The sequence below is a fragment of the Ambystoma mexicanum genome, chromosome 2q, assembly GCF_040938575.1.
Source record: "Ambystoma mexicanum isolate Mex_15411 chromosome 2q, UKY_AmexF1_1, whole genome shotgun sequence".
Lineage (NCBI taxonomy): Eukaryota > Metazoa > Chordata > Amphibia > Caudata > Ambystomatidae > Ambystoma > Ambystoma mexicanum.
In genome coordinates, this window is record NC_090924.1 from 645,919,514 (window position 1) to 645,929,999 (window position 10,486).

Sequence of the window (10,486 nt, forward strand, 5' to 3'; positions counted from 1 at the left end):
TGAAACTTGAGGAGAACCATCTCCGGTTCCGGACGCACATCAAGACCTTCCTCTTTGCATCTGCCTTTGACCCCCTTGTCCCCTGCTAATCTGTTGCTCTCTCGGCATTGTGCACCTGGCCACCATCTGTCCTCGGTCCCAAGTGCCTGCTCATCCTGCCAAACTCCTGCACTGCCTCCGAGCCACCCCTTGCACTGGGGTCTGTATCTGTACCCATGCAGTCACCCACCCCCTTTTCTTCTGCACTCATCAGGCATACCCTGTCTGCTAAACTCAGTGCTTGCCACTTGCTGGCTGCACTACCACTGTTTATTACCTTTATTATTTATTTATTATTATTTATCTGTTTATCCTCTGCTCTGCACTTTCCACCTCTCCCCCTTTCCATGCACTTTTCCCCTTCTCCCCTACCCATGCACTTGCGTTCTCAATGTCACTGGGCCTAGTAAGATCGTTGTTTTTTTCTCCCCTGTTCACCTCCCTTGCCTTGTCGCGCTCTGAAACACTTGTTTACGAGCGATATAAATAAAATATCAATTAAATTCAATGTATCCTGCCCATGAACCGGAATGCAATGAGTGCCTTTAAAGTCTGGTGAGCAAGAGCTTGCATACCTCCTAACTCGCACCTGTTTTTGGACGATGTCACTCGTCTTGAATACATTTTCACTCTCCCAAAACACCACTTGTCTTGCACAGACGGTCGGATCATCACTGGGAATCAGGGCGTGCGTGTTAGCGAAATGAGGACACAGCCACACAGGATCTCATCAGGCATGAAACTGATTTATTAGCGCGCTTTGCGCATTTACATTAACATTGGTCATGCGGTCAAACCTGATGTGCCGCTGCGTGTCCCTGGGGTCAGGTGATCACGCGCAATGCTACACCTCCCCCCAAAATAACATTGTCCTCCCCCATTTCTTCCATCCATCGTCTCGCATTTCGGGTGGTGCGGCATTGTCTGTCCTCGGCTGAGGTTTGCGCATCTTTCTCACCTCATCCCCCTTCGGGAGATGCTTGTCCCTCTGTATCCAATTCCTCTTCATAACCCGAATATTCAGATACTTCTCTCACACGCACTTCGTCTACGCTTCTGAATTGGTGAACCTGTGGTGTGCCGTGATATGTCTTCCTGAAGAATGAGCTGTTCCTCGTCACTGTCCCACCGGCTCTCCCGGAAGTGAACATAGATCCCTTCAAGTCTGTGATGGTCAGTGGCAGGGGTCAAATGGCGGCGTGTCCTTGAGGAACTGAGTCTGATGCACCAGGACATGATCAGCAACCCTTCAGTTTGCTTGCCGAGCCTGGTATTTGTGGTCAGCGTACTCCATCTTGTTTCTAGCCTTGTCATCCCTGCTCCACACTTCCTTCTCCTATGGACTCCTCTCCTCCTGCAGGGTCTCCTGGGGTAGCCGTAAGCACACAGGTTGGCGGAACATTAGCTCCGCTGGGCATACTTCTGTGTCGAAGTATTAATGTCTTCGACATACACCCCATATGCGAAGTGCACGTTCCCTAAGGCTTCAGCCGCAGCAGAGCTTAACAGCATGTCCTTAGTAATGTCTGTGTCAAAGAATTTCCACCATTCCGGCCCCAGGCTTCATGAATTGCCTGGTGTGTCGAACTCCGGCATGGGGGCCAGAGAGCCTTGCTGGCGATGGCATCCTCTTGTTCAAACTGAACCTCCTGCAGGTACTTGACCATCCATCTGATTGTCACCCTCGTCCTCACTCATGGTTCCCTTCCCCCTTCAAGTCGACGCGTGTCCGAGCGCACAGGCACCTCCTTTAACGTAGAGGCAGCAACTCCTGACGTGCAAGAGCACACAAGCACCTCTGTGCAGGCAGAGGCCGCAACTCAGAACGTCACCAACACCACTGGGGCAGGATACCTTTCCTTTCGTGCTTCAAACACCTCTCGACCCTGAGCTCCTTTCACCGTCCTCACAGTCTTCAGGTCATCTGTCTTTTTACACACACTCTTGTACCATGATCCTTCCCTTGACACTGATTGATTCCATGCGCATTCAAACAAATCTTTTTTTGTTGTTGACAGTTGGGCCTCGCTTGGGCATTCTACGCAGTGTGCACACCGCAGGGTTCTGCACAGTGGTTCCAAAAATTATCCCATGGGGGCACGAGCACTCCACATAGGAGCCGCTGCCACCGGGATGAACAAAATGGAAGTCAAAATATTACTGCGAACTGCAGCTGGCAGGCACTGAGAGGAATGAACCACACCACCCGCTGGCGCCGTGCGGACCGAAATCCTCTTCCCTGCCCAGGCGCCGTCCTCGTCGCCAATGTTAAGGTTTTGTATGTGCACTCATGGAGCCCCTGGTGTAGGCCTCCTCCCCTGCCATGAATGACCACGCAGACACAGGTCTGCTGCCGTTGGACTCCGGGCATGCTCTGCTAGCCAGGCCCAGGAACGCCCTCTTTATTATAGAACGTGCAACGGCTCAACGTAGCCGTCGCACCATCATCTGACCACATTACACCTGCTATCACAGCTGTACCTTTCCAACTGCCACTCCCTCCTCCACACTCACCCACATTCTAACTTCCATGCACGCACCCATCATTCATACCATCCATTCTGGAGCAGGGCACATGGCAAGCACAGGGATACTAAACATTCCATGCATGTCTACACTACTGTTACCCACTCTGTTACACTATGTCTCCTGAGCCACATGTCTCACATATGCTGTGCTACCATCCACTCTGCGCCCCTTCGTCCAATGAATGCACCATCAACCATTCTTCCGTTGTCTACTCATACACTCTGTGTTTTCACAGGCGCTAACCAATGATATGCCACCATTCCGCCATGACCATGCCTGACCAGGGTCGGACTGGGGCATAGAATTGTCTTGGGCACCAATGAAAAAGTGGTCCACAGTTGCATATGGAAATTCTTTCCTGTTTGAGTAGAGCTCACGGGGAAGGTTTTTGATAAAATGTGATGCAAATAGTCCATTTGAAAGAATATTCATTCAGTAGCACTGGTCAAAACTACTAGCCACATGTTGAAGTAACTTATCAAACTGGCCCACGCCTACTTTGACCAAAAAAACTGGACCACACTAGACTTTTGCGTTTTTGGTTCGGGCATTGCCCTATTGCCGTATAGGCCAGTCCGAGCATGTGCCTGACGCTAAAGATCGAAAGAAACTCTACTTTAATCATAGTAGGGTGAGCGTTTTTTCCGTTTCCAACTTTAGTCCAACGTTTTGGAGTCATATGAATATGCAGGTATAGCAAAAGCAATGCAGGAAATTAGATTGAGCACGTTCAATACAAGTTGGGACCCAAACTCGTATCTTCTGCGACAAGGAAACGACTTACCTCCGGTCCAAGGCCCAACCTTAATTACGAAAGCTGACCAGGAATTAAAATTTGTGGTGATACAGATGCTGTGGGCGATATCGGATTTTTTTATGTTCTGGTTCCGGGTGGCGCTTTCGTTTACTTTTGTATTTCTCTCCCACAGTTCTGTTCACCAATTCCGGGTGTATGAACGAAATCGGTGCAAATTGGAATCCTTCTAAAAAATGCAGAAAGGCACGGGTGGGGGTCGAACCCACGATCTTCGGTTTACGAGACCGACGCCTTACCACTTGGCCACCGCGCCTCTATAGCACTGCTTTTTCCAAACGTTCTTTTCTGACGCAACATGCGGGATCTTTTCATTTTACAATTCTAGTCAGCGGCGGCAGCGCTTTCTTTCACAGGCGATTTTCGTCTTTCGTTGTTTTTCATGACTTCGACGTGGCAGCTTAGCCAGACCTGGTCTGCTTTCCCAACCTGGGGCGATATTAGCAGATTGCCTTTCTCGTTTGCTCTTCATTCCAGTCTACTCTATAAACGTGTCCTTTCCTAATTTTTTTTTTGCCCTGTGAGGAAAACATCGTGCATTATTTTCAGTGCTCTCAGTGGGGTAAGAAACTGAGGGGGGGGGATCATTTGGGGGCGTGGATTGCATGATGGGCGGGGCCTAATACTTGATGGGCGTGGTCCATTTCTTAACTGGTCAGCAGCACAGAATTTCCACTGGAGCATTTTTTGGGTGTTTTCCATGACACACACTGGTGAACAGTGAAATATGTGCCTAACCCCCTTCTGCCGTGGAATTCTAACTGGCCTCCACTCAATGGTAGTTGTTTATACATGTACAGCCATCTGCCAGATTGCCCCCTTCCTCTTCCTGCCTGGCATACCCCAGGCTCTGTTTGTTCAGGGCTCTGTCCTAAGCACCCTTGTGCACACTGCTCAGACAGGGTCTCCAAAGCCGAGAACTATTGAGATGCAAGCTTCCTGGGAGCTCTTGTGCATAGTAAGGCGGAATGATGACAAATCTTATTTTTTTTATATGAACCCTGATGCCAAATTATTCACAGTACTAAATCCGGTACCATAGGTGAGTCATTCCAAAATGACGCAAAGCCGCGCACCCTTTTATTGGGGCTGGCCAGGCTGGGACTGTCTTTAACTTCCTCTTGTAACCCTCGTGAGGGGTGCCAGAGGAAGTTACAATTTACAAAAGCTATGCACTTCCTGCAGCAGGCAGCTGTGACTGGCAGACGTGTCAGCCAGCCACAGCGTCAATAAAACAGTTTGCGCAACGCTGTGACTGGTTGACAATTCTGCCAGTCATGGCTGTTGCCTATTGCCTGACTCATACATGGTGACGGCCGGCGGTCTCATTTGCCGTTGCGGCTGTGTCGGCATGATAACCCGCCGTGGATTGGTGGGACGGGGGCCTCGGTATGGCCCCGGCTCAGTCCCACTTTTTGGAGACTGGTGGGGCCCAGCTCCGGCTGGCCCCGGCCCCCTTAAAGCACTGATTATCTTGACAAGTAACATTCAGATTGTCTGCTTTACAGAGATGTGAAGAGATTGGCAGTTTTTACATTTAAAAGAATATCGGCTTAATTAAAAATCCACTGATTTGGACATTTTCCCTCAGCATGAGCGGGGGTTGAATCCACGATCTTCGGTTTATGAAACCGGCATTGGGCAGATTTGCACCAAATTTGTGTCAGGGGCAGAGGCTTGGACCCAAAAGCGTGCTTTAGTATATTTGGTGACAATCCATCTAGTACTTTCCTTTAAAACGACCAAAAAATATGTCTGAATAAATTAGTGATATCTATGTCTGCTCCAAGGTCACATTTCCCTGTTCGCTCTGCGGACATGATACCAATTGGCTAGGGGGGGTGGCGTCATCACCGCAGACATGCGACATGTGCGCCGATTGGCTACAACGAGCCGTGATGTACGTCAGAATGTGTGGATGCGCCCGACATCTTGGATCTGAAGACATTGCGCTACTTACCACAGGCGAAATGCTGTTTTCGAAACTGTTTTGCTCTCCTATAGTGCGTGGGGAGGATCACAGAGTAAGAGACGGATGAAATACTGTACTTGTTTGGCCGGCAATTGTGTGTTATATATTCTGCATTGACACCTTCTTCAGGATGTTTGTACGTGGAGAAAATGAGGGATCTAATAAGGCTACTATTTGAGTCTGTGCTGTGTACAGGCACCTTGAAAATGTTCGCAGGACACGCGTGGCGTTAGTGACCATTAATTTTAAGTGTATTTCCCTATTATATTACAGTTTGCTATGGGTGTGTTATTGCTTAGTATGCCACCATGGTCGTGACATGCTGCAGTGGTTGTGGCCAGAGCCTATATAACCTGCATTGGCGTCTTCTTCAGGATGTTTGTACGTGCAGAAAATGAAGGATCTAATAAGGCTACTATATGAGTCCCTGCTGTGTACAGGCACCTTGAAAATTTTCGCAGGACACGCATGGCGTTAGTGACCATTAATTTTGAGTGTATTTCCCAATTACATTACATTTTCCTATGGGTGTGTTATTCCTTAGTACACCACCATGGTCGTAACATGCTGCAGTGGTTGTGGACAGGCCCTAGAGTCTTGGATGCATGGCCGTAGGCCGAAGGTCATATTTCCAAGACTGTAGGCCCTGCCCACAACCAACGCTGCATGTCACGACCATGGCTACACGTGTAGTATTCATTATCACTTACATGGTTGAGGGGAGAGTGTACAGTGTTGGGTGCATGGCCAAAGGCCATGCACCCAACAAGAAAGTTATAAGCACTGCAGTTATAAGCCAGTGCACATCAACACATTGCAATAATATCTATGTACAAACAGGTAGGAGTGCAGTGTCTGGCGAGAATAAGTGAAGCATAGCACACCTATCAATACACCCGTACTACTGTACATCACTGAGGTGATTGTGGGCAGGATGTAGAGTTTTGCTTCCATGGCTGCAGCACGTAGCCCATACATAATTGTCGTAAAACCTTAGGCCCTGCCCAGAAACACCACTTCATATTACTGCAGTGCATACACTCGTCCTATAGGTTAGCATGTCAGATGGTTCTGGGGAGGGTGTACAGTGTTGGCTGCATGGCCGAAGCCCATGCACCCAGTAACGACCTTGTTAGCGGTGGAGGCATAAGCCATTGTACACGTATACATTCAAAAGTACGTGGACACATATCTTAACCTCTAGGTCCTGGCGGCACCCACTGCAGCACATTCGAGAGGGACGTTACTGACTGTGGTGCTTTGGTGGAGTGGCTGTTTCCATAGAAATAACTGTTTTTGGCTGCCTTATAACTGTCATACCCTTGGACTAATCGTCGCCAAAGTTTGGAAAAAAAATATATTGCCTACTCTGACTTTGGTTGGAAAGTTTGGTCATGTTTGGTGCAGGGGGGCGAAAGTTATGAAGGGGAGGGGTTCTCAAAACGTCTTTTTTCCCCTTACACTGAACGGGGGGAAAAGGTTGTGCTCACGACCTAGTGGCTCTTTCCCAGATTGTTTGCAAAATAGCGTGCAGTAAGGTACCTTTGTTCAGTGGCCCCCTCTCTTCTAATGTTTTCGTGTGCGCGGATACCGCCAGAAACAGCTCCAAAACAAGACAGCATTATAATTCTCACACTCAAGTAATAGTATTTCACAAGGTGACATTTCAGGGGGCCCAATGAGCTGTGGCAGCACAAAGTGAAAAAGTGCAGTTTTCTTCTCTGCAAAATTATAAGTTTAAATGGACGTTCATGCTCACTGCACCATGACCAATAGCGTGTGAATTAAAAGTGTTTTGCACTAATATGTCCCTCAGTTTTGAGAACTAAGGCTATCATCTGCACTGTTTGCTTGAAACAGTGCTTCTGAAGCTGTATGTGAGTACAAGTTGTTATAATTACATTTCATTATGTTGCTTCAAAGCAAGAATGTATTTGCCTTCTGAGTGAAGGCCACACAAGTTGCTTTTTTGGGTGACCGCTCAGTACGCCCGCGCATCCGAGTGAAAGTAAAGGGGCAATTGTTTTTTGTCCTTGAGCCGAAAACAAACTTGCGCGCTATTCACAGAATGAAAGGGTAAAAAAAAAAACGCAATTGATAAGGTTATGTATTCAAAAATTTGTAAGTGACATGCATATCAGTCAAGGAAGATTCTTCGCTGCAAACACATTCGTGACTGACTTGCCGAAAAAGAATGGAGGCTGTAAATATTTTGTAAATTTACTTTGGCCCACTGTACAGCAATCCTTGCTTTATTTTTACATAACTGCCCATCTAATTGTGCTAATATACTTTTCTGCCCTTGTACAATTTTCCTGTAATGTTGCAGAGTGCACACGTTGCTCATTTGCAGGGTATGACTGCACTCAACCTTTTTTACTATTTATGTTCCTAATTTGAAATGCTTAGTTTGTCCACGTAGGTTTGTGTCTAACTTTGCACGTTTTATTGGTCTTCTTTGAAATGACGAGACATTTGTCCACTCTTTTTTGTTTCATACCTACTTTATCGTCTTTCTGTGTACTTGACATTTTATTTTCTCTTACGGCGCATGCAAAATCTCGCCATTTCCAACCTCCACCTATAGGTACATTTGGACATTAGTAACATATTACTAAAATGTCAAATTTGAGCACGTACTTTTGTGTACCACTTTGCACAGTTTCCATTTGATCTTTTAAAAACCTTTGGTACAGGTTGGTTACTGACACTTATTTTTTGTAACTTTTCCCGATTAGGTATATTTTGCCGTTCTGTGCGTGCCATGGTTTCCAAATCCCGAGTGAAGGCTTCTTCGGACGGCAAATACAACTGTTGGTGAGCAGTTGCCTGTCCATAACAATGATATGGAATGACACTGTAAGCACGCTTTGTCTGTTTGCTGAACTCGTTATTTGGAGCAACGTAACATCATTTATGGTGCTGTAGGCTGTACATCATGATGACTTTTGGGAAATAACTGTGGAAACAAAGCTACTGCTTCAATGAAGACCCTAAAATGTTTGTTTGCGCAAAAAATACAGCCTCCTTATCATCAAAGTTTGCAATGCCTCCCTAACCAGCATTGTAATCATTGCATTGCTTATGCGATTATTCCGATGGTCTCTGCAAGTTTGTTATTAAATAAATCTGGTTTGTAACCTGTAAAATGGTCACATCTTCTTTAACATTCCTCTGTTTTATTTGCAAATGTAATTTATTAGCTTGTACGTCGCTGAATGTTTATTTACAGGTTCTGCGTCACGCCACGTCCTTGTGCTTTTTGTAACCTACAATGGAAAGGGAAGAGGGCCTATGTATGCAATAACCGCCTTCCCTTTCTATGGTGGCCATCTTGAAAGAGGATTTTCTTTTGTGATCTTTACTGCCAAAGTCGCCTGGGATTATTAAATACAGGCTGCATTTAGCTGATGTCTTTTTCAGATAAGTACAACTTTCCCTACCAATATATAATGTGTAGTGCATTCGCAGTTGCTGCATAGCAGTACGTGTTAGCATTGTTTAAGGCAAATGTTGAAGGTATACGTTCCTACATGAATATATTTCCACATTGCCCAACAGGCATACTTCGTTCAGGTAAGTGTGTACTGCTTCTGGGACATGTCACGGTGCTGTACGACAGTATATTTTCATGTGGCATTCTTCGGAAACTATGGGCCTCATTACACGGAAGGCGGTGAACCATGGCGTAACATCCGGGATCCTACAATTTTTGATATTGCCTGTCAATAGAGCCAGTGCTTTGTTTCACAGGCGATTTTCGTCTTTCGTTGTATTTCATGCCAGGTGTCGACGAGGAAACCCAAAATGGAGGACGCACCCCCTATAACCCATGCGGTGTCCTCCTCCAAAAGCGCCCTCCCCCTCTCTCCTCAGAGGGGGGGAGGCAGAGCGCGGCAAAAGGCGAAGAAAGCCCGCGAAGGGTGGAGCGCGGCAAAAGGAAGAGAAAGCCCGCGAAGCGGGACAATGGAAAGGGAGGAGTTACCCCCTTTAAAGCAGGCGGGTCCCCTCTGCAGAACTCATTCACCCCTGGCAGTGGGACCCGCTTGCCACCGAGGAACTTGTTTGTTTTCCTCCTTGTTTCGTTTCCAGGACGTCGGCGGGAGGACGAAGCCAGCGACAGCAGCCCAGCAGCGGAAGCAGCCCTCGCCGGGCTAGTCGTTACGGGGAGAGAGCCGGGAAAAACTGCAGCCGAGGGAGGAGCCAGGCAAGCGATCGGCGGAGGAGCAGCGAAGGAGGCCACAGCTACTTGCGAAAGGAGTACACGCCGGTACAGGGAAGAACCAGGAGGCGGGCCGGCAAAAGGGAACGAAGGTCGGTGCTCTCCACAAGGAAGCCACAGCTCGACGAACAAGCGGGCCCGGAAGTAGGAGGAGCGAGAGGGAGCGAGCGGCGGGGAAGCAGCGAAGGAGGCCGCGGCCGCTCGCAAAGGAGCGCACGGCTGCGCACGGAGGGCCAGAACATTGGTAGGCGGGTCAGAGCCACTGAGAGGCCACGGCTCAGTGAGCGAGCGGGCCCGCCCACGGCAAGGCTAAGCTGCACGGTTATCTTAAGGCCTAGGGGCCGCATCGGGCCTGGAGGAGCCGTCGAGTGGCACAGCGAGTAGAGCGCTCGCTTTGATAGCCGTGCAGAGCCTGCTGACGCAGGTTCGAATCCCGGCGGCGGGCCAAACTCAGCCTTTGAGAGTGCTCCGGCGCCCACAAAACAACGGCGCTCCCCACGTGGCCGGGAACCAAGGACGAGCAGCAGGCCGCAAATCGTCGGGCTGGGCACTCAAGCAATCAAGGTTGCGGGCCAACAGAGAAAGGGGAACGTCAAGAACAAGAATGGACCTCGCTGCATTTGTGAACATGGCCAAACAGGCCGCAGCAAAACATGGGCCCAAATGGTTAGAGGTCTTGGCGGACCAACAGGAAGGGGAAGGCACAAGCCAGGGGCCTACCTCCCCGGTGCTTTTCCCAGACAATGACGAAATACAGGAGCTGGGAGAAGAAGATCATGTCGAGGAAGAAGAGGAGGAGGATTCAAACAAACACAGGAGCAGGCGACAAGGAAGCACAAGGAAGCCCAAGACCGAAGAACAAGGGACGGGCACAGGAGGTTGCAGCCAGTCCGGCACCTGCACCTGTGGC

At 48.6% G+C, this 10,486-nt stretch overlaps 1 non-coding gene across 1 annotated transcript; it reads right to left on the reverse strand.

Annotated features, from left to right (window-relative positions):
• Window positions 1–3,566: 3,566 nt before the first annotated feature.
• Window positions 3,567–3,638, reverse strand: TRNAT-CGU (transfer RNA threonine (anticodon CGU)). The gene has a single exon. It is a non-coding gene; the product is annotated as a tRNA-Thr (tRNA).
• Between the last annotated feature and the right edge of the window lie 6,848 nt (window positions 3,639–10,486).